Here is a 23,649-nt window from a genome sequence, read left to right on the forward strand (position 1 = left end):
TCCTCTCTCTCTCTAACGCACTGCCACAGCTAGATCCAGACAATGCAGCAGGGGACTCTCTCTTTCCCTGTGTGTTCCTCTCTCGCTCTCCCTCCCCTTTCTCTCTCGCTCCCTCTCTGTTCTTCTCTCGCTCTCCAAGAAAGGCAATTAACAAGACTATGACACAAGACTATGACTGCTGGGCTCCTTGTGGGAGATCTGCCATGCAGCAGGTGAGGCTAGCTGATGCATACGGCAGAGCACATGAAAAGAGAGAGAGAGAGAGAGAGAGAGGGAGGGAGAGGGAGAGAGAGAGAGGGAGAGAGAAAGAGAGAGAGAAGGAGAGAGAAAGAGGGAGAGAGAGAGAGAGAGAGAGGGAGAGAGAGAGGGAGAGAGAGAAAGAGAGAGGGAGAGAGAGAAAGAGAGCGAGAGGGGGGAAGAGAGAGAGGGAGAGAGAGGGGGGAAGAGAGAGAGGGAGAGAGAGGGGGGAGGAAGGGAAAGAGAGAGAGAGAGAGAGAGAGAGAGAGAGAGAGAGAGAGAGAGGAGGAAGGAAAGAGGGGAGGAAGGGAAAGAGAGAGAGAGAGAGAGAAAGCTGTACTTCCTATCCTCCTGCCAAATGTACAACCATAATAGAGACACATATTTCCCTCAGATTACACAGACCCACAAAGAATTTGAAAACAAATCCAATTTTGATAACTCCCATACCTACTGGGTGAAACACCACAGTGTGCCATCACAGCAGCAAGATTTGTGACCTGTTGCCACAAGAAAAGGCCAACAAGTGAAGAACAAACACCATTGTAAATACAACCTATATTTATGTTTAATTTCCCTTTCGTACTTTAACTATTTGCACATCATTACAACACTGAATATATACATAATATGATATTTGAAATGTCTTTATTCTTTTGGAACTTTTGAAAGTGTAATGTCCACCGTTAATTTTAATTGTTTATTTCACGTTTGTTTATTATCTATTTCACTTGCTTTGGCAACGTAAACACATGTTTCACATGCCAATTAAGCCCTTAAATTGAAATTCAATTGAGAGAGAAAGACCAGGGGAATAGCTGTGTTGGATATCCCCGTGGGTTTTTTTACGAGAGAAGATGGAGCTGTGCTGGGGACCGGTTCTGAGGATGTTGCAGTGCTGGGGAACGGTTCTGAGGATGGTGCAGTGTTGGGGAACGGTTCTGAGGATGGTGCAGTGTTGGGGAACGGTTCTGAGGATGTTGCAGTGCTGGGGAACGGTTCTGAGGATGGTGCAGTGTTGGGGAACGGTTCTGAGGATGTTGCAGTGCTGGGGAACGGTTCTGAGGATGGTGCAGTGTTGGGGAACGGTTCTGAGGATGGTGCAGTGCTGGGGAACGGTTCTGAGGATGGTGCAGTGCTGGGGAACGGTTCTGAGGATGGTGCAGTGCTGGGGAATGGTTCTGAGGATGATGCAGTGCTGGGGAACGGTTCTGAGGAGGGTGTAGCATGACAACTCCTCCAGCAGGTACAGGACAGAGGGATAGAGAGAAGGATAAAGATGGAGTGTGCTCCCCAGCTCATTATTATTAACTGAGCTACTTCCAGCATCGTTCGACAAACACCTCATTGATTGGCCAAGGTGTGTGTATGTCTGTGTCTCTGAGTGTGTCTTCATGTGAGTTGGATTGGGAATCGAATGTGTTCATTTAAGAGTATGTGAGTGAATTTATCCGCGCGCGCGTGTGTGTGTGTGTGTGTGTGTGTGTGTGTGTGTGTGTGTGTGTGTGTGTGTGTGTGTGTGTGTGTGTGTGTGTGTGTGTGTGTGTGTGTGTGTGTGTGTGTGTGTGTGTGTGTGTGTGAGAGATTGTGTAGTCACATGCGCCAAATACAACTGGTGTAAACTTTACAGTGAAATGCTAACAAGAACAAAATAAAATATTCACGAATGGGAGTACCAGAGAGTACCAGTACCAGATCAATGTGGAGCTATATACAGGGAGTACCAGTACCAGATCAATGTGGAGCTATATACAGGGAGTACCAGTATTAGATCACCGTGGAGCTATATACAGGGAGTACCAGTACCAGATCACTGTGGAGCTATATACAGGGAGTACCAGTATTAGATCACCGTGGAGCTATATACAGGGAGTACCAGTACCAGATCACTGTGGAGCTATATACAGGGAGTACCAGTACCAGATCACTGTGGAGCTATATACAGGGAGTACCAGTACCAGATCAATGTGGAGCTATATACAGGGAGTACCAGTATTAGATCACCGTGGAGCTATATACAGGGAGTACCAGTACCAGATCACTGTGGAGCTATATACAGGGAGTACCAGTACCAGATCACTGTGGAGCTATATACAGGGAGTACGAGTACCAGATCACTGTGGAGCTATATACAGGGAGTATCAGTACCAGATCACTGTGGAGCTATATACAGGGAGTACCAGTACCAGATCAATGTGGAGCTATATACAGGGAGTACCAGTACCAGATCAATGTGGAGCTATATACAGGGAGTACCAGTATTAGATCACCGTGGAGCTATATACAGGGAGTACCAGTACCAGATCACTGTGGAGCTATATACAGGGAGTACCAGTATTAGATCACCGTGGAGCTATATACAGGGAGTACCAGTACCAGATCACTGTGGAGCTATATACAGGGAGTACCAGTACCAGATCACTGTGGAGCTATATACAGGGAGTACCAGTACCAGATCAATGTGGAGCTATATACAGGGAGTACCAGTATTAGATCACCGTGGAGCTATATACAGGGAGTACCAGTACCAGATCACTGTGGAGCTATATACAGGGAGTACCAGTACCAGATCACTGTGGAGCTATATACAGGGAGTACGAGTACCAGATCACTGTGGAGCTATATACAGGGAGTATCAGTACCAGATCACTGTGGAGCTATATACAGGGAGTACCAGTACCAGATCAATGTGGAGCTATATACAGGGAGTACCAGTACCAGATCAATGTGGAGCTATATACAGGGAGTACCAGTATTAGATCACCGTGGAGCTATATACAGGGAGTACCAGTACCAGATCACTGTGGAGCTATATACAGGGAGTACCAGTATTAGATCACCGTGGAGCTATATACAGGGAGTACCAGTACCAGATCACTGTGGAGCTATATACAGGGAGTACCAGTACCAGATCACTGTGGAGCTATATACAGGGAGTACCAGTACCAGATCACTGTGGAGCTATATACAGGGAGTACCAGTACCAGATCAATGTGGAGCTATATACAGGGAGTACCAGTACCAGATCAATGTGGAGCTATATACAGGGAGTACCAGTATTAGATCACCGTGGAGCTATATACAGGGAGTACCAGTACCAGATCACTGTGGAGCTATATACAGGGAGTACCAGTATTAGATCACCGTGGAGCTATATACAGGGAGTACCAGTACCAGATCACTGTGGAGCTATATACAGGGAGTACCAGTACCAGATCACTGTGGAGCAATATACAGGGAGTACCAGTACCAGATCAATGTGGAGCTATATACAGGGAGTACCAGTATTAGATCACCGTGGAGCTATATACAGGGAGTACCAGTACCAGATCACTGTGGAGCTATATACAGGGAGTACCAGTACCAGATCACTGTGGAGCTATATACAGGGAGTACGAGTACCAGATCACTGTGGAGCTATATACAGGGAGTATCAGTACCAGATCACTGTGGAGCTATATACAGGGAGTACCAGTACCAGATCAATGTGGAGCTATATACAGGGAGTACCAGTACCAGATCAATGTGGAGCTATATACAGGGAGTACCAGTATTAGATCACCGTGGAGCTATATACAGGGAGTACCAGTACCAGATCACTGTGGAGCTATATACAGGGAGTACCAGTATTAGATCACCGTGGAGCTATATACAGGGAGTACCAGTACCAGATCACTGTGGAGCTATATACAGGGAGTACCAGTACCAGATCACTGTGGAGCTATATACAGGGAGTACCAGTACCAGATCACTGTGGAGCTATATACAGGGAGTACCAGTACCAGATCAATGTGGAGCTATATACAGGGAGTACCAGTATTAGATCACCGTGGAGCTATATACAGGGAGTACCAGTACCAGATCACTGTGGAGCTATATACAGGGAGTACCAGTACCAGATCACTGTGGAGCTATATACAGGGAGTACGAGTACCAGATCACTGTGGAGCTATATACAGGGAGTATCAGTACCAGATCACTGTGGAGCTATATACAGGGAGTACCAGTACCAGATCACTGTGGAGCTATATACAGGGAGTACCAGTACCAGATCACTGTGGAGCTATATACAGGGAGTACCAGTACCAGATCACTGTGGAGCTATATACAGGGAGTACCAGTACCAGATCACTGTGGAGCTATATACAGGGAGTACCAGTACCAGATCAATGTGGAGCTATATACAGGAAGTACCAGTACCAGATCAATGTGGAGGTATATAAAGGAAGTACCAGTACCAGATCAATGTGGAGCTATATACAGGGAGTACCAGTACTAGATCAATGTGGAGCTATATACAGGAAGTACCAGTACCAGATCACCGTGGAGCTAGAAACAGGAAGTACCAGTATTAGATCACCGTGGAGCTATATACAGGGAGTACCAGTATCAGATCACCGTGGAGCTAGATACAGGGAGTACCAGTACCAGATCACTGTGGAGCTATATACAGGGAGTACCAGTACCAGATCACTGTGGAGCTATATACAGGGAGTACCAGTACCAGATCAATGTGGAGCTATATACAGGGAGTACCAGTATCAGATCAACGTGGAGCTATATACAGGGAGTACCAGTATCAGATCACCGTGGAGCTATATACAGGAAGTACCAGTACCAGATCAACGTGGAGCTATATACAAGGAGTACCAGTATCAGATCACTGTGGAGCTAGATACAGGAAGTACCAGTACCAGATCAACGTGGAGCTATATACAGGGAGTACCAGTATTAGATCACTGTGGAGCTATATACAGGGAGTACCAGTACCAGATCAATGTGGAGCTATATACAGGGAGTACCAGTACCAGATCAATGTGGAGCTATATACAGGAAGTACCAGTACCAGATCAATGTGGAGCTATATACAGGGAGTACCAGTACCAGATCAATGTGGAGCTATATACAGGGAGTACCAGATCACTGTGGAGCTATATACAGGGAGTACCAGTACCAGATCACTGTGGAGCTATATACAGGAAGTACCAGTACCAGATCAATGTGGAGCTATATACAGGGAGTACCAGTACCAGATCAATGTGGAGCTATATACAGGGAGTACCAGATCACTGTGGAGCTATATACAGGGAGTACCAGTACCAGATCACTGTGGAGCTATATACAGGGAGTACCAGACCAGTACCAGATCAATGTGGAGCTATATACAGGGAGTACCAGTACCAGATCACTGTGGAGCTATATACAGGGAGTACCAGACCAGCACCAGATCACTGTGGAGCTATATACAGGGAGTACCAGTACCAGATCACTGTGGAGCTATATACAGGGAGTACCAGACCAGTACCAGATCAATTTGCAGAGGTACCAGGTACTTGAGGTAGATATGTATATGAAGGCAGGATAAAGTGACTAGGCATCAGGATTTATAATAATAAGAGTAAAATAAAGAACAATAGCAGAGTAGCAGCAGCTAACGATGAGTGTAAACGTGTGTGTGTGTGTGTGTGTGTGTGAGATGAAGGGGGGGTGATGAAGGGGTATAAAAACAAACAACTCTCTCTCTCAATTCAATTACATTTCAATTCAATTTAAGGGCTTTATTGGCATGGAAAACATGTGTTTACATTGCCAAAGCAAGTGAAGTAGATAATAAACAAAAGTGAAATAAACAATAAAAATGAACAGTAAACATTACACTCACAGATGTTACAAAATAATTAAGACATTTCAGATGTCATATAATGTGTTGTAATGATGAGCAATTAGGTAGTCTCTCTCTCTCTCCTTCCTTCCTTTCTCAATTTCCTTCCCTTCACCCTCTTTCTCTCCTATCTCTTTCTCTTTTATCCCCTCCCTCTCTCCATCCTCCATCTACTCTATACTGTGAAGGTTAGATCTAGTTATTTGGTCACCAAGGTCTTGGCAATATCTAAAATCAATGTTCATTCATATGATCGGGGAGAAGGCCTACGGGAAATTCCACGATAACAGAATCACTCAAGAGTTTTCACTTCAAAATATATGCCAAACAAAAACCATTCTAAGTTTAACAAGCAATACAACTCTGCACAAGGACTAAGTTGAATAATTTACACAGACATTTTCACAAGAACACATTCACTGGAAGAACTGTGCAGATGCAATGTTTGGTAACAGAATGACGGTAAAATCTCGCTCAGTTTAAATCTGTTACCAAACTATCTGTCCTTGTGCATAGAATTGTATGTTGTGTGAAACATTGAAATCAATGGGGGAGTTTTGTATACATTTTAAAGTGAAAAATCTAACTCTCTGTGTAATTCCGTAACCATGGAAATTCCCCTGTACATGAGGAAGGAATGTTCTGATCCAAAGCACAGTAAAGGTGCAGCCTTGGCCTGCCACATAGTATACAGCCAATATAAATGCAGGCAACACCACCCACATACAATAATGTACAATGTACTTTTTTCCACTAATTGGTCTTTTGACCAATCACATCAGATCTTTTCACATCAGATCTTTTCCAGAGTGGATCTGATTGGTCAAAAGACCAATAAGTGAATTGGGCTATGTGAATAATAAGTGAATGCAGCCAATGTGATTTAAGTCTTAAGCCACGTGTTGATATAAGGTTAAATCATGCGGCGACATAAAGAAAAGAAACTCAATAAAAACATTGTTGAGTGACTCATTCCAACCAATATCTACGTTGTATCTCAGGAAGGTAGATAGATTAATCATTGCTAGAGAAAGACAGTGGGGAAGGTGAGATTTCACCAAGCCTAGTTGTGGCGCTCTGTCTAGCTGGTGTTGGGGTGGCAGAGAGGGGGAAATGAAGATGAATTGGCCATGGCTCTAAAAAGGAGGAGAGGAGGAGAGGAGCAACAGGACAGATGAATCCACTCTGCACCGGCTGGCATCCTCTCCTCTGTTGTATTCCATCCTCCTCTTCTTTCCTCTCTCTTTCACCTTCCGCTCTTCTTAAACCTCACCTGATGAATGTTCTCTTTTTCTGGATGAATGAGTTGTGGGTGGTTATTGTGGCAGACGTACCACAAACAAATACAACCCCCACCCCCAACGCCCATACAAACACGTCCGTAGAAGTAGAACAGACGTTGGGCCCCTGGTGTTGATACATTAACATTCTACAACATTTATTTTAAGACGACATCGGTTGTCTTATTAGAGGTGGCTGGGAAAAATCAATAGGGAGCAAAGAGATGGAGAGAGCGAGCCTCACACAAAAGGGATGGAGAGAGCGAGCCTCACACAAAAGGGATGGAGAGAGCGAGCCTCACACAAAAGGGATGGAGAGAGCGAGCCTCACACAAAAGGGATGGAGAGAGCGAGCCTCACACAAAAGGGATGGAGAGAGCGAGCCTCACACAAAAGGGATGGAGAGAGCGAGCCTCACACAAAAGAGAGGAGAAAGAGAGAGAGAGGATAAACATGCCCTTTTTAGCTATTCGGGCACCAAAGGCAGGCGAGTGGATCTCCACATTTACCCATCCCGATAGTATAGCACTCGAGGGCCGTTAGAATCCCTAATGCACTCCTTCACATTATTAACAGAGAGAGGCGAGGGAAGGAGCCGATAGCCTGATTCACACTGGAATCTCTCAGAGACTATGGCTGGAACGTTCGACGGCTCAGCCAGGGAGACAATGCAATGGATTAGAATGAACGGCTGCAGTAAGACTAGAGCTGAGCCTTGGCCCGGGAAATTAAAAACTCAATTAAAAAGAAGCATTTTCCGCTTTAGTGGAAAATATACATTCTTCAAATGTTATTTGTCGTCTGTCCCTTTCCCATCTTAAAAAAAATATGCGTCATTACTGTTTTCTGAAAGGGTTCCATTTGAATTGAAGGTTGTGCAAACGTGGTTGCATACACATCATTTCATTCCCCCTACAGGGACACTAAGGTCAGTGTATATTGAATTCTTAAAAGATCAGAAATGTTGGTGCTTTTCTCTCAATAACAGCAATGTATTTCTGTTTGAACAGAAAACTTGAGCTAGTCAAACTATTCATACTACATGTTAATAGAATCTCCCTCCATTTCCAAACTCTGTGTTGGTAATGTTTCATGTTCCTGACAGATCAAGTAAAGCATGATAGTGATATTAAAGTCGATTTTGAAAGATGACTGCTTTTTGTATTGCAAATGAACTAGATATTGAGGATATAAACTGGGATGGGTGCTATTTTATTTGTAATGTGGCCTGCATCAATTTTAACGAGGCAATGTGTCTGTAAATGTTCCATCTAAAACATACTGTTAGAATAGGTCAAAGTCATTTCAAACATACCACCCCCATCGTTCAAAAAGGCACTTCAATAAATCCCATGAGGACCTATTTGAGATGTATTCATAACACTACATAACACTACATAACACTACAGTATGTAAGGCTTGAGTGCCATTAAGGAATAATTAGTAATGGTATGTTATTTCAGGACAGATTTGGAAGGGGTCTCGAGTGGCGCAGCGGTCTAAGACACTGCATTTCAGTGCTAGAGGTGTCACTACACACCCTGTTTCAATTCAAGGCTGTATCACAGCCGGCCGTGATTAGGAATCCTGTAGCGCGGCGCACAATTGGCCCAGCGTTGTACGGGCTAGGGTTTAACTGGCTTGCCTAGTTTAAAAAAAATTACAATTAAAAAATAGTCTACCCTATTTGGTGACAAAATATTCATAATATTTTTGTTAATTTGTTTACTCTTTTGTTTGAACATTTCTTAATTCAATAATCTACTAATTCAGATGACTAGTATATACTTCTGCCCAGAGTACATATAGAATTACTCCTCTATATATGCTTGTGTCCAGGTCTAGGGGGACCTACAGTCAATACCTTTGAAGGCCCCCTGGTATCTTTGGCTTCACACATGACAGGGGTTCAAGACCATAAGCCTCAATCCCTTCCTTTTCACTCCTTCTTTTCTCTCCATTTTCTCCCCCTCTTTTAACTCCCTCTTTTCAGAGGACATAGAGAGGGAGACTATTGATTTCTCATCATGAGTTGTCATGTCAGAGCACATTCTCTTTCAGTTCCCTGGTATTGACAACCTGGTCTGTTGGCTTTTCCCTGGCTCTGGCTGGCTCGAGAAAGAAGCCTGTACAGTTTGTGCTTCGAAAGTGGACTTTTTTCATTATTATTTTTTACCTCCGGATTTTTGGGGGTGGTGGAGACAGATATGATGGCTTTGAAATCCTTCAAGCCTTCCCACACACACACCTAACTTGGATGTTGCCAGTTGAAGAGAGAAAAAAAAAATAATATGCCGATTGATGTCGTTGGGGCTGAAGAATCCTCAAAAAAATTGGTCTGAAAAATGCTACAGAAGTCTCAGACTTCATGGACAGACATGCAGTGGATAGAGTCCTCAGAGTTCAAACGCAATATCTTTGAAGTAAAACTTGCTTCAAAGCCATGTAACTTGTTAAGGCAAGAGCATTCCTGGCAACATGTGAGGAAATGCCTCTTGACAACATAATAGCAATAATGTGATATCAATTGCCTTGCCTCTGATTATTATTAGCTCAATTCTAATTTTGCATTTTTATTTTATTTATTTTATTTATCCGTTATTTTAGCTGGTAAGTTGACTGAGAACATGTTCTCATTTACAGCAAAGAACTGGGGAATAGTTACAGGGGAGAGGAGGGGGATGAATGAGCCAATTGTAAACTGGGGATTATTAGGTGACCGTGATGGTTTGAGGGCCAGATTGGGAATTTAGCCAGGACACCAGGGTTAACACCCCTATTCTTACGATAAGTGCCATGGGATCTTTAATGACCTCAGAGAGTCAGGACACCCGTTTAACGTCCCATCCAAAAGACGGCACCCGTACACAGGGCAGTGTCCCCAATCACTGCCCTGGGGCATTGGGATATGTTTTTAGACCAGAGGAAAGAGTGCCTATTACTGGCCCTACAACACCACTTCCAGCAGCATCTGTTCTCCCATCCAGGGACTGACCAGGACCAACCCTGCTTAGCTTCAGAAGCAAGCCAGCAGTGGTATGCAGGGTGGTATCATGATGATATGGCTGATTACACTTTTCTTCTTGAAAGTCCAATATCTTAAACTTGATTGCTGACATGCAAAACATTTTGGGACTGTATGAATTGATTTGATTTGATTTGAACAGTGGACTAATGGGGAAAAAATTGTTAATTTGTTACTTTCAAGCCCACTTGCCTGACAAGCTAACAAATGGGATCCTATACTATTCTGTTGAGTTACTTCAAAATCACATTTGAATTCATTTGAATTCATTACTTCTAGGTTTTGAATACATCCAACCAATCACAGCCTCAGCATCCCTGTTACCCACAAGACACCATAAAGTGAGAACACATTAATCATCTCCAATAACTTTCTGTACTTACTGCGTCTCTCTGCAAAGCCGAGCCGTCGTTACTGGTCCTTCAGTTCCTCCACCTCTGACATGTTCTGTTTCCTGATGAAAACACATCAAGACAGAAAGCAGTGAGTGGGGGCCATCCCTCTGGTGCACTCTGCACTGCACTAGCTGGTAGCGTGGGAGGAGGCTAATTGCTAATTGGCTCCGGTAGATGGAGGTTGAAGATATTGCACCACTGAATTAACCTCTAGCGCCAACTAGCTAAGGGCTAGGTGTAGGATAGGGTAGGGTGGAGTGATAGTCTTGACGAAGGCTACAGGCTAAACTGTTTGGTCTCTCTGGTGGCTAATGTTTGGAATAAGAATAATCAAAGCATGTACACACTTTCTGTGTTTTCTTTCCCCTTGTTAAGGATTAGCCTCTTCGAGAGCAATAGTCTTCCTCATATTCAGAAAATAAACGGTCTCTCCATGTTCTCTGCAGACACCTGGGAGGTCTACAAGAGGAGGCCTGGCTAGCTACGTCACAGCCAGAAACAAAATGGCTGACGACAGTCAATCTCCCAAAGAGACAACGGTAACATTAAAAGCCCAGGGCAGGAATTTTTAACACAAAATGAATTTGCTAAAAACAAAGGGGTTAAATATGGGTCATATCTCTCTGACACTTCATAACATACTTCCATTAGATGTATTTTTGACCATCTATTTTGTCATTTATGAACGTATTATTCAAAAGGTTTCTATGGGCTAATAGCAGTAAGGACAAATTCAATGTTTCATCTAATAATACTTTTTTTTAAATGATACCTACAGGGGTCTTAAGAATCCCAATCAAATAGATGAAATATCCATGGTATGAAAATCTTAAAACCATTCCATATGTTAGCTTAGTAGACCGCCACCCATCCACACAAACTCTTGTTATCCTTAAATCGCTATCTGAAGGACTGGGCAAGAGAACACCAATGATGTACACTACAACAGAAGAAATCTCCAGTATTGATAACCCCCCCCCCCCCACTGCACCCTGCCCACAGCCCCCTCCTAAAGAAGTAAGTCAGGTTTAAAGCATCCTTGTGGGAAAATTGCATTTGTTCTCTTTCCTTGTTTGTCTTTTCTTGTTCTTTGCTGTGGAAGCAAATAATCGAAGAAGACTGAAAACTAATTGTGAGGGCTTGGGCGTACTTTTGCTGTTGAAAGCATTAAAAGTCTACCCAGAACTCCCCTCTTCTCCCCTCTGGCCCTCTGTCCAAGCCCCTTTGACTTAGTGGTACGCTCTTTGCCTGAAACTTGGCTGAGATGAGCTAGCATAATGGGAAAAGTTCAGCTTAAACTGCACTCCCTGAGTGTACATATATAGAAATGACCTCAACTAGCCTGTACCCCTGCACACTGACTGGGTACTGGTGCCCCCTTGGTAAATATTTTCTTCTTCTTGAACTACACTGTTGATTAAGGGCTTGTAAGTGAGCATTTCACGGTAAAGTCTACACTTGTTGTATTCGGCACATGTGACAAATAACGTTTGATTTGATCTGATCAATTGAAAAAAAGAAAAGAAAAAATGAAAGTGTACTCTTCTATCACATAATGAAACCAAATAAACTTCCCGCAACAAATGGTTTACCTCACCCTTGGCACAGCCGGGTACTTTAATGAAAGGGATGTATTTGAAGCACAGGCTTACTGCCTGACAGTGTTCATTGGGTTGTTATTCAGTGGGGGGCCATGAAATGTCTACATTACAGTAGTGTAAAGTCAAATATTTGGCTTTTGTGGACTAGACGGACAGACGGGCGGAGTGACAGACTTCTCTGTTAATATTGCGGTGAAATTAGTTAATAGGCTTTATCTGCAGACACACACAACAAGGTACACCCACATTACTCACCATAACCTACTCTGTCACCTGGCCATGTACAGCTTGCTCACTCAGCCACAAAATAACTAATCTCACACCTGATACTGCAGCCCACAGCTCTAGACCCTGTTCCAATCCACTGTCTCGTGTTAGCCTGGCTGTGACTGTACATGAGACAAACCACTCCAAGGAGCCAGGTGGAAACTGTAACACCTCCCGACAGGCCTCCACTATTCACAGCCCCTTGTTTTACAGAAACTGTCCCCTATCCCAGTGGTTCCCACACTGGTGTGCCTTGAGGAAATGTTCCTATTCTTTATTACATTTTACACTCACACTTTACACTAACTTCTAAACACGGCCTGTGGATGTAATGCACATGGCATTTTGACTTAGGGGCACTAGTGGCGGTCAGATAAAACATTAAATGGTTACATCTGTGTCATTGTTTCAAGTCTGGTGTGCTCAGGCTGGTATTACATTTGTATTATTTGAGGGGCGGCGCATCACGAACAAAGTCATTTGTATCATTTTAATTTGTCTGTGAAAACCATTAGCAAAGTCTTCTTAGGCTTAGCCAGAGTCATTTATTTACAGTATGGCTCTTGGCTTAACTATACCACAGCCTCTGGTACAGTATGGCTCTGGGCTTAACTATACCACAGCCTCTGGTACAGTATGGCTCTGGGCTTAACTATACCACAGCCTCTGGCACAGTATGGCTCTGGGCTTATCTATACCACAGCCTCTGGTACAGTATGGCTCTTGGCTTAGCTATACCACAGCCTCTGGTACAGTACGGCTCTGGGCTTAACTATACCACAGCCTCTGGTACAGTATGGCTCTGGGCTTAACTATACCACAGCCTCTGGTACAGTATGGCTCTGGGCTTAACTATACCACATCCTCTGGTACAGTATGGCTCTGGGCTTAACTATACCACAGCCTCTGGTACAGTATGGCTCTGGGCTTAACTATACCACAGCCTCTGGTACAGTATGGCTCTGGGCTTAACTATACCACAGCCTCTGGTACAGAATGGCTCTGGGCTTAACTATACCACAGCCTCTGCCATAGAAACAAACAGAGCATTGTGTCCGTGGTTACACCTTTACAATGCAGAAGACTTCTCGTCTGTAGCCCAAACTATTCAAAACTAAAGCCCTATTTTACCGGAGCTAGCTACATTTTCTTCTTTCTGGTGCAGAGTCGCAGGACGATCTTAAAAGGCTATACACAAATTAACAATCATGAGTAAGGAACTATTAAAATATTTCAAATGAACCAGATTTAATATATATTTAAAAAATTCACAGGAAATAGATGGTTTGCAGAATTGATCAGATGAGATGGAGGTCGTAACCAGTAAGTGTACATCCCATCAAGGTGTGCCACATTTCAAAAAGGTTGGGGATAACTGCCATATCCATTCCTCAGTAACAGTAGTTAGAGTGAGAGGAGTGACATCTCAAACAGGAAGGAAGGTAGGGGGTTTTGTATTGATATCCTAGGGACACACATACAAAGCCCTGTAAGGGGAGGGAGCGTGCAGCGTTGCTGTAAGGGATTTGTGAGGGGAGGGAGCGTGAAGTGTTGCTGTAAGGGCTTTGTGAGGGGAGGGAGCATGAAGTGTTGCTGTAAGGGATTTGTGAGGGGAGGGAGTGTGAAGTGTTGCTGTAAGGAATTTGTGAGGGGAGGGAGCGTGAAGTGTTGCTGTAAGGGCTTTGTGAGGGGAGGGAGCGTGAAGTGTTGCTGTAAGGGCTTTGTGAGGGGAGGGAGTGTGAAGTGTTGCTGTAAGGGCTTTGTGAGGGGAGGGAGCGTGAAGTGTTGCTGTAAGGGCTTTGTGAGGGGAGGGAGTGTGCAGCGTTGCTGTAAGGGATTTGTGAGGGGAGGGAGTGTGAAGTGTTGCTGTAAGGGCTTTGTGAGGGGAGGGAGTGTGCAGCGTTGCTGTAAGGGATTTGTGAGGGGAGGGAGCATGAGGTGTTGCTGTAAGGGATTTGTGAGGGGAGGGAGCATGAGGTGTTGCTGTAAGGGATTTGTGAGGGGAGGGAGCATGAAGTGTTGCTGTAAGGGAATTGTGAGGGGAGGGAGCATGAAGTGTTGCTGTAAGGGATTTGTGAGGGGAGGGAGCATGCAGTGTGCCACGTTTCAAAAAGGTTGGGGATAACTGCCATATCCATTCCTCAGTAACAGTAGTTAGAGTGAGAGGAGTGACATCTCAAACAGGAAAGAAGGTAGGGGTTTTTGTATTGATATCCTAGGGACACACATACAAAGCCCTGTAGGGGGAGGGAGCGTGCAGCGTTGCTGTAAGGGATTTGTGAGGTGAGGGAGTGTGAAGTGTTGCTGTAAGGGCTTTGTGAGGGGAGGGAGTGTGAGGTGTTGCTGTAAGGGATTTGTGAGGGGAGGGAGCGTGAGGTGTTGCTGTAAGGGATTTGTGAGGGGAGGGAGCATGCAGTGTTGCTGTAAGGGTTTGTGAAAGGGAGCGTGTAGTGTTGCTGTAAGGGATTTGTGAGGGGAGGGAGCATGCAGTGTTGCTGTAAGGGATTTGTGAGGGGAGGGAGCGTGAAGTGTTGCTGTAAGGGATTTATGAAGGGGAGCGTGAGGTGTTGCTGTAAGGGCTTTGTGAGGGGAGGGAGCGTGAAGTGTTGCTGTAAGGGATTTGTGAGGGGAGGGAGTGTGAAGTGTTGCTGTAAGGGCTTTGTGAGGGGAGGGAGTGTGAGGTGTTGCTGTAAGGGATTTGTGAGGGGAGGGAGCATGAAGTGTTGCTGTAAGGGATTTATGAAGGGGAGCGTGAGGTGTTGCTCTAAGGGATTTGTGAGGTGAGGGAGTGTGAAGTGTTGCTGTAAGGGATTTGTGAGGGGAGGGAGTGTGAAGTGTTGCTGTAAGGGATTTGTGAGGGGAGGGAGCATGAAGTGTTGCTGTAAGGGATTTATGAAAGGGAGCGTGAAGTGTTGCTGTAAGGGATTTGTGAGGGGAGGGAGCATGAAGTGTTGCTGTAAGGGATTTGTGAGGGGAGGGAGCATGAAGTGTTGCTGTAAGGGATTTTTGAGGGGAGGGAGCATGAAGTGTTGCTGTAAGGGAATTGTGAGGGGAGGGAGCATGAGGTGTTGCTGTAAGGGATTTGTGAGGGGAGGGAGCATGCAGTGTGCCACGTTTCAAAAAGGTTGGGGATAACTGCCATATCCATTCCTCAGTAACAGTAGTTAGAGTGAGAGGAGTGACATCTCAAACAGGAAAGAAGGTAGGGGTTTTTGTATTGATATCCTAGGGACACACATACAAAGCCCTGTAGGGGGAGGGAGCGTGCAGCGTTGCTGTAAGGGATTTGTGAGGTGAGGGAGTGTGAAGTGTTGCTGTAAGGGCTTTGTGAGGGGAGGGAGTGTGAGGTGTTGCTGTAAGGGATTTGTGAGGGGAGGGAGCGTGAGGTGTTGCTGTAAGTGATTTGTGAGGGGAGGGAGCATGCAGTGTTGCTGTAAGGGTTTGTGAAAGGGAGCGTGTAGTGTTGCTGTAAGGGATTTGTGAGGGGAGGGAGCATGCAGTGTTGCTGTAAGGGATTTGTGAGGGGAGGGAGCGTGAAGTGTTGCTGTAAGGGATTTATGAAGGGGAGCGTGAGGTGTTGCTGTAAGGGCTTTGTGAGGGGAGGGAGCGTGAAGTGTTGCTGTAAGGGATTTGTGAGGGGAGGGAGTGTGAAGTGTTGCTGTAAGGGCTTTGTGAGGGGAGGGAGTGTGAGGTGTTGCTGTAAGGGATTTGTGAGGGGAGGGAGCATGAAGTGTTGCTGTAAGGGATTTATGAAGGGGAGCGTGAGGTGTTGCTCTAAGGGATTTGTGAGGTGAGGGAGTGTGAAGTGTTGCTGTAAGGGATTTGTGAGGGGAGGGAGTGTGAAGTGTTGCTGTAAGGGATTTGTGAGGGGAGGGAGCATGAAGTGTTGCTGTAAGGGATTTATGAAAGGGAGCGTGAAGTGTTGCTGTAAGGGATTTGTGAGGGGAGGGAGCATGAAGTGTTGCTGTAAGGGATTTGTGAGGGGAGGGAGCATGAAGTGTTGCTGTAAGGGATTTTTGAGGGGAGGGAGCATGAAGTGTTGCTGTAAGGGATTTGTGAGGGGAGGGAGCATGAAGTGTTGCTGTAAGGGATTTGTAGGCAAGGAATCAACAAGGGAGATGAATTTTATTTGGAAAGGTCAGGCTTCCTGTGAGAGATGGAGAGAGTGAAGGAGGGATGGAGGGAAGGAAGGAGAGAGATAATCTGATTCATCAGTGTCACTCGTCAGCTCAGGAGGCACAGTGCTGGTGCAGCCGACCGGGGAATCAGAGTTCCCATCAGCCACACACATGGGAGGGCGACGAGACTCACCGGTCGGCATACTGGAGACTGAAGACCCACACATATACTGATACTAATGTACACACACAGATACTGATGTACAAACACACACCGATACTGATGTACACACACACACACCGATACTGATGTACACACACAGGTACTGATACTGATGTACATACTGCCAGACACCGATATTGATGTACACACACAGATACTGATGTACACAGATACTGATACTGATACTGATGTACACACACAGATACTGATACTGATGTACACACACAGATACTGATACACACACACAGATACTGATACTGATGTACACACACAGATACTGATACACACACACAGATACTGATACACACACACAGATACTGATACACACACACAGATACTGATACACACACACAGACACCGATACTGATGTACACACACAGATACTGATACACACACAGATACTGATACTGAGGTACACACACAGATACTGATGTACACACACACACACTGACAGACACAGATACTGATGTACACACACACTGACAGACAGGGTTGGAAGAGTGTTATGCATATGTGCATTTCGTTTTTGCATGTTCAGGCGCGCGTGTGCACATGTGCATCTGTGCTTGCCCGCGAGTGTGTGTGTATACAAATGCCTGGCATGGCCTCACCCGGGATGTGCCAACTCACCAGCTCAAGTCTGCGTGGTGCAGGGGGTCTGGCAGGGAGTCTGCTGAGAGAAGAAGACCGCGGTAGGGAAGTCTGCTCCCGGAGAACAATACACAGAGCCAGACAGACAGTAAGACAGACACCCAGGCAGGCATCCACACAACACAGCAGCTCTTTGCTGCAGCCTTCTGCTTGTCCCATTCTGAAGCTGACAAATCACTGACTGCTACACGTTTTCATCCAGATTAGCGAGTCGACTGAGTGCTGGCACTGGCTGGCATGTGGTTAGATTCTCTCACTCTTTCTCTCTCTCGTCCTCTCTCTCACTTCATTAGCTTGGGTAACTTTCATGCACACGTGTCTACATTACAGCTATTTCAGATGGTCAGTTTTGGGGGGAACGCTCAGTAGTTTTGCATGGTGAATGCTAACGCTAACAGATGGTCTGATACTGGGGCCAGGTTTATGTAGCCTCTGGTCAACAGTGTTGGAGGAAGCACACAAACAAACACACAGACAAGCAAACAAACCCAGAAAGTGCCTCTTTAAAATCCATGTGTCCTTATCAGCGTTCACCCCCCTTGATCCCTATTTCATATGACACTTCCATTCTGCACAGTAAACTGGTCTCTCCCATAAAAGAGATATTACATCTCACCAGGACTACCTTTATAGAAAATTAAGATAAACAGAAATAAATCATGAATTAGAGACACAACTTTAATAATTACCGACCATCAAATATTCTCAGAATCCATTGCCCTGGTACAATGGCCCGTGTTCCCAGTGTCCTAGAGTAGGAGTGCTAATTTAGGCTCCGTTTTGTGGTTTGGATCCTAATGAATAAGACAGGGAGACTCTTTGTGAATACAGGACAATGTGACACCCTGGGCTCTAACTATGCCTCAGCAGAGCTTGTGTTCTTTCCAGTGTGTTGGCGTTGATCGCCTTTGAAACATAATGAGGCGTACAGAAACACCATGCAAATAGATTCCTCCCAGCATGCCTCACTCCCGCCCAGCGGGAAGAGAAAGAGGGGGGGGGGGGGTTATGTGAGTTGAATTCCTGGCTGTGATTCAACGTTGTAGCCTATGCTGTGTGTTGATGAAATATTCCCACAAGCACTCAGCCCATTTTTTACTTCACTCTAACTAACCGTCAAAACGATAAAAGAAAATATTGTCTCACGCCATATCTAAAACAGTTATTGTTTATGGAAAACACAGCAGAGACAGATACATACAGCGTCATACAGGAAGGAGCAGCTTCCAGTCACTGCTGACGGTTTGCCAATGTGCTCTCCTTTAAAGCAAGAAAACTTAGTTGCTACATCAATTTTTGGACTTATAAATGAATAATACTGTATGTACCCATTGATTCTTGAAGTATATATATTATACATGCCTCATGAGCTTAGTTCAACGGTCGTACCCAATCAGAACCCAGAATATAAGCTTGTTTTACACCAATGTTTGTAAACAATGTACATGTAAAAAAAACACTACATAGAACGGATTCTCTCTTACCCAGAACCTGCTGGATTTCTGCTGGAATTCTGTTCTACCTAATAATTAATTGCACCCATCTGGTGTCCCACGTCCAAATCAGTCCCTGATTAGAGAGGAACAATGAAAAAGTCCAGAGTTGAGTTTGAGGGCTGCATAGCCTCAAAACATGGTTAAAACTGTAATAGTATGGGTATCAGTCCTTGCATCCATAGCTCTGTCTATACACTTTGAGAGTGGTTACATTTCTCCAGGCACATCCCTAAGCTTTTTACAGACACAGGGGCGGGTTGACGGCTTTGTTATTGTTTCAATTAACGATTTTAGCTTTAAATGTGCACTAAGAAGTAATTTCACTTAATGATTCGAGCTTTAAATGTGGCCTAAGACATGCTTACCAGAACGTGGAGAGAGCAGAGTTGTTAAGATTTAGAAAGAAATAAAACTGAATAGGCCTTTTTTTGTAAATTTGATTCAAAAGGCTGTGCAGGAAATGCGGCTGGTGGACTCTCTGTGATCAAGACATTACTGTGAATAGCCGTAATGCTCATAATGCTCTGGCCCATGTTATTTAAAGAACACGCCAAGATAACCTTTTTACACTCTCTTTATGAGGCCCTTTAGTCACCCAAGAAACCCTTGTTGGAGCCTCAGTGGCTCTGAGAATAGGTGTGTTCCGGTTTATACTGCAGGTGCAGGGTACAAAACAATTCAAGTTATGAATGAAAGATGTAATAGAGACCTGCACTCTGTTAGAAAAGTCCTCAGTTGTATCGGGCAATGTTTTTTTTCAACCCAACAGTCTTTGACAGGCATTTGCATTACAGTATCTCACTGGTTCTCAATCCTGGTCCTGGGGACCCAAAAGGGTACACATTTTTGTTTTTGCACTAGCACTACACACCTGATTCAAATTATCAACTCATCAAAAGGCGTTGATGATTTGAATCAGGTGTGTAGTGCTAGGGCAAAAACAAAAATGTGTACCCTTTTGGGTCCCCAGGACCAGAATTTAGAACCACTGCTGAGTATCTAGTTGTTTGGCCTTTGTGACTGTAACAAGGTGTTTGAGTCAATATTGTCCTACTGTACACAGGGCAAAGCATGTTTGCACTGAAACACTTGTAAGTTCCAAGAGTGTATTATACTTGATATAAATTCTGTTAACTTACAAGTAAAATATTGTGTCATTTGGTCACCTACATGTTAGAAATTGAGAGTTCTCAACCCCTGTACAAGGAAACTTTCAGCCAAAGCCCCTCCCCTTTCCGATCTGTGTGGACACACACGTGAAGCACTCAAGGAGAAGATACGTCAAAATAACCAGTGACACAAACCCAAAGAACGGAACTATTTCTGCTTGTTATCTCACACATCCCATTCAGTCCCGGCAGATTCTTCAGTCTGCATACAGAATCTGCCCACGGGAGATTATACTCGATACTGTACACAAGGCACGACATGATTTCTCTGATTCTACTGGAGCACTCTATGATCCAGGAGTGTACTTATGTCAGCTCGGAGGGCTCAGCTTGGCCCTTAGGGACAACCTCTGAATATGACACATTGTAACACGCCTCTGCTGCTATAACCTCTGAATATGACACATTGTAACCCGCCTCTGCTGCTTTAAGCCCCCCCAGCCTTGTCGAGGATTTGGAGGGAGTCACGCTTGTCTTAATTGAGTCCACGGTATCTTCAGTAGATGTAGGGCTGATGGAGGTGTGACTCGTTAAATGAGGCACAGTCTGAATCCCAGGCAGGAGATTCGGTTTTTTTTGCCACCCATGTGAAATTAGTGGTGGTTGGTTACCTAACCTGCTCATTACTTCGTATAATGTAGAGTAACTCTCTTTAAACTACAAAAGAAAAACATGCCTAATCCATCGTCAAGAGTGGTTGCGTTCTACAGTACTTTGTAAGGCGGTCTGAGCTGCGAGTTTCACACTCAAAGAGCCAATGTACCTACAATAATTTACTGCGACAGTTGTCGTCTTGATGCCAACAGATGCATCAGAATGTTCAGAACTCTTCATTCCTGGCTACACTCAAGGTGAGTTTTCCAATAATAACAAACGCCATGGTGAATTCGTTTAGCGCAGTCTGATTGAAAAACCCAGCCAACCCTAAAGCTAATGAAGGACTTATATTGAGGATTAACTTCAACTTCCACGATTGTCGATCAACTTCCTTGTGAATGTGTAATTGAGTTAATTTGCCCTTTGTTGAGGGTATCCTTAATGAAATGTTTTACCTCACTGGGCTGGAATAGATGAAATACTGTAGATGGAATGGATAAGTCCTTCTCTCCCTCATGAGCCTTGGCATTCAACTTGTTTGTTTGTGTCTCACTCCGTAATCATCAACCTACAGTTCTCTGTTTTCAAGGTTCCCGTCTTATATTGAAGCAAATACTGATTTTAATTACAGTTAAGTTGACAAATAACACAGAGAAACAACTCTGGTAAATGAGCAAAATTGAACATCTACTAATCATAATTTATATTTTACCCTCTGACGACCTGAGGGTGGTCTGCCCAACTCATCACCGGGGGGCAAACTACCTGCCCTCTAGGACACCTACACCACCCGATGTCACAGGAAGGCCAAAACGATCATCAAGGACTTCAACCACCCGAGCCACTGCCTGTTCACCCCGCTATCATCCAGAAGGCGAGGTCAGTACAGGTGCATCAAAGCAGGGACTGAGAGACTGAAAAACAGCTTCTATCTCAAGGCCATCAGACTGTTAAATAGCCTTTACTTTCAGAAGTGTGTGTATTGTTGTGAATTGTTGTGAATTGTTAGATACTACTGCACCGTTGGAGCTAGGAACACAAGCATTACGCTACACCTGCAATAACATCTGCTAAATATGTGTACGTGACCAATTATATTTGATTCAATTATATTTGATAACTAGTTTGTTATAAATGGTTCACGTACAAATGTTGACACACTTCAAGAGGCTTGTTACCGTCGGCGACTGCTCACACGGGGGATTATTTTGAAAACTCCTAAAACACTTTTCAACGCTGGAACAACCTGATTTTGATGCTTTTCAATAAATCCCAAGAGGGGGAGAGAGAGAAGAGGAGAGGAAAGAGGGGGAGAGAGAAGAGGAGAAGAAAGAGCATTTCACCTGGTTTCACTTTATCACCTAATCTCTTGGGAATCGTATTACAGTCGCTCGAAGACTAAGCGTCGGGTGGAGAAAAAAACCAGCCAGTTTTACCCACTCACAACGGTTGCGGAGTACGTAATTTCACAGCAATGACTCAGTCGGCATTGTCGCCCTTTTCCACCTCATTATTCTACAGGCATTACATATTCCACGTCGCATTTGCAGTCGCAGTGGCACATGCTCCAATTCCTTATAGCTTTTAACTGCATATACAAGCAGTGTTATTAATCATATTCGGGGAGACGGATAGATAGCGATCTCTTCAGTTCACGCACGCACGCACGCACGCACACACACACACACACACACACACACACACACACACACACATAACCCATCCTCAACACTCCACTGATCAAGGTGCTAGCAGGTAATAAAGCATTTCTCCTCACTGCTCTTTTCATTTGACAGAAGGCAATGGTGTTGACGAGGTGAGCATTCTCGCTCAATTTTCCCCTGCTTCTTTCCTCCGTATGTTGTGCCTCTCCAGGGAGCTTGGAATACCACACTGTAGGTGTCACACTTGAGAAAACTCATTATTTCTACCACAGGTGGCAATTTTAAGGCAGGGAACGACAGTCTTTGTGACCTAGCGGAGCTTAGGAAAGGCCTATGATTGTGTGCTCCCGACAAAATATGAATGAATGTATAAATCATTGATCTTCCATGCGTTTAGCGCACGTGTATAAACGAGGGGGGGGGGGGGGGGGGCGTTGAGGGGGTACGTGTTGGAGGAGAAGGCATATGCGTTTTAGGGGGGACACGTTGTGGGTGGGTGTGAAAAAAAAGGGGTACCTCTTTTCTTCATTCCCTGCACAATTGGAGAGAGATCCACCCACTGGATGAATTGTGACCTGTGTTCTGTAGTCTACACATGTTGAACATACTAATGCTCCTCAGCTACAACAGGTTTAATACTGTAGTCTTACTAATGCTTCTCAACTACAACAGGTCTAATACTGTAGTCTTACTAATGCTTCTCAACTACAACAGGTCTAATACTGTAGTCTTACTAATGCTTCTCAATTACAACAGGTCTAATACTGTAGTCTTACTAATGCTCCTCAGCTACAACAGGTCTAATACTGTAGTCTTACTAATGCTCCTCAACTACAACAGGTCTAATACTGTAGTCTTACTAATGCTCCTCAGCTACAACAGGTCTAATAATGTAGTCTTACTAATGACCCTCAACTACAACAGGTATAATGGTCTTACTAATGCTCCTCAACTACAACAGGTATAATACTGTAGTCTTACTAATGCTCCTCAACTACAACAGGTCTAATACTGTAGTCTTACTAATGACCCTCAACTACAACAGGTCTAATGGTCTTACTAATGCTCCTCAGCTACAACAGGTCTAATGGTCTTACTAATGCCCCTCAACTACAACAGCTATAATACTGTAGGCTTACTAATGCTCCTCAGCTACAACAGGTCTAATACTGTAGGCTTACTAATGCTCCTCAGCTACAACAGGTCTAATACTGTAGGCTTACTAATGCTCCTCAGCTACAACAGGTCTAATACTGTAGTCTTA

General features: G+C 44.5%; 1 protein-coding gene across 1 annotated transcript in view; it reads right to left on the reverse strand.

Moving 5' to 3' along the window:
• The window catches only part of LOC109881902 (type II inositol 3,4-bisphosphate 4-phosphatase-like), a 340,632-nt gene that overhangs the window by 229,566 nt on the left and 87,417 nt on the right, over positions 1-23,649 (reverse strand). Inside the window, exon 3 of the mRNA XM_031828224.1 lies at positions 10,588-10,658. The gene's annotated coding sequence lies outside the window, so the exon portion shown is untranslated. The remainder of the gene's footprint in view (positions 1-10,587; positions 10,659-23,649) is intronic.

This window comes from Oncorhynchus kisutch, linkage group LG7 (genome assembly GCF_002021735.2).
Source record: "Oncorhynchus kisutch isolate 150728-3 linkage group LG7, Okis_V2, whole genome shotgun sequence".
NCBI lineage: Eukaryota > Metazoa > Chordata > Actinopteri > Salmoniformes > Salmonidae > Oncorhynchus > Oncorhynchus kisutch.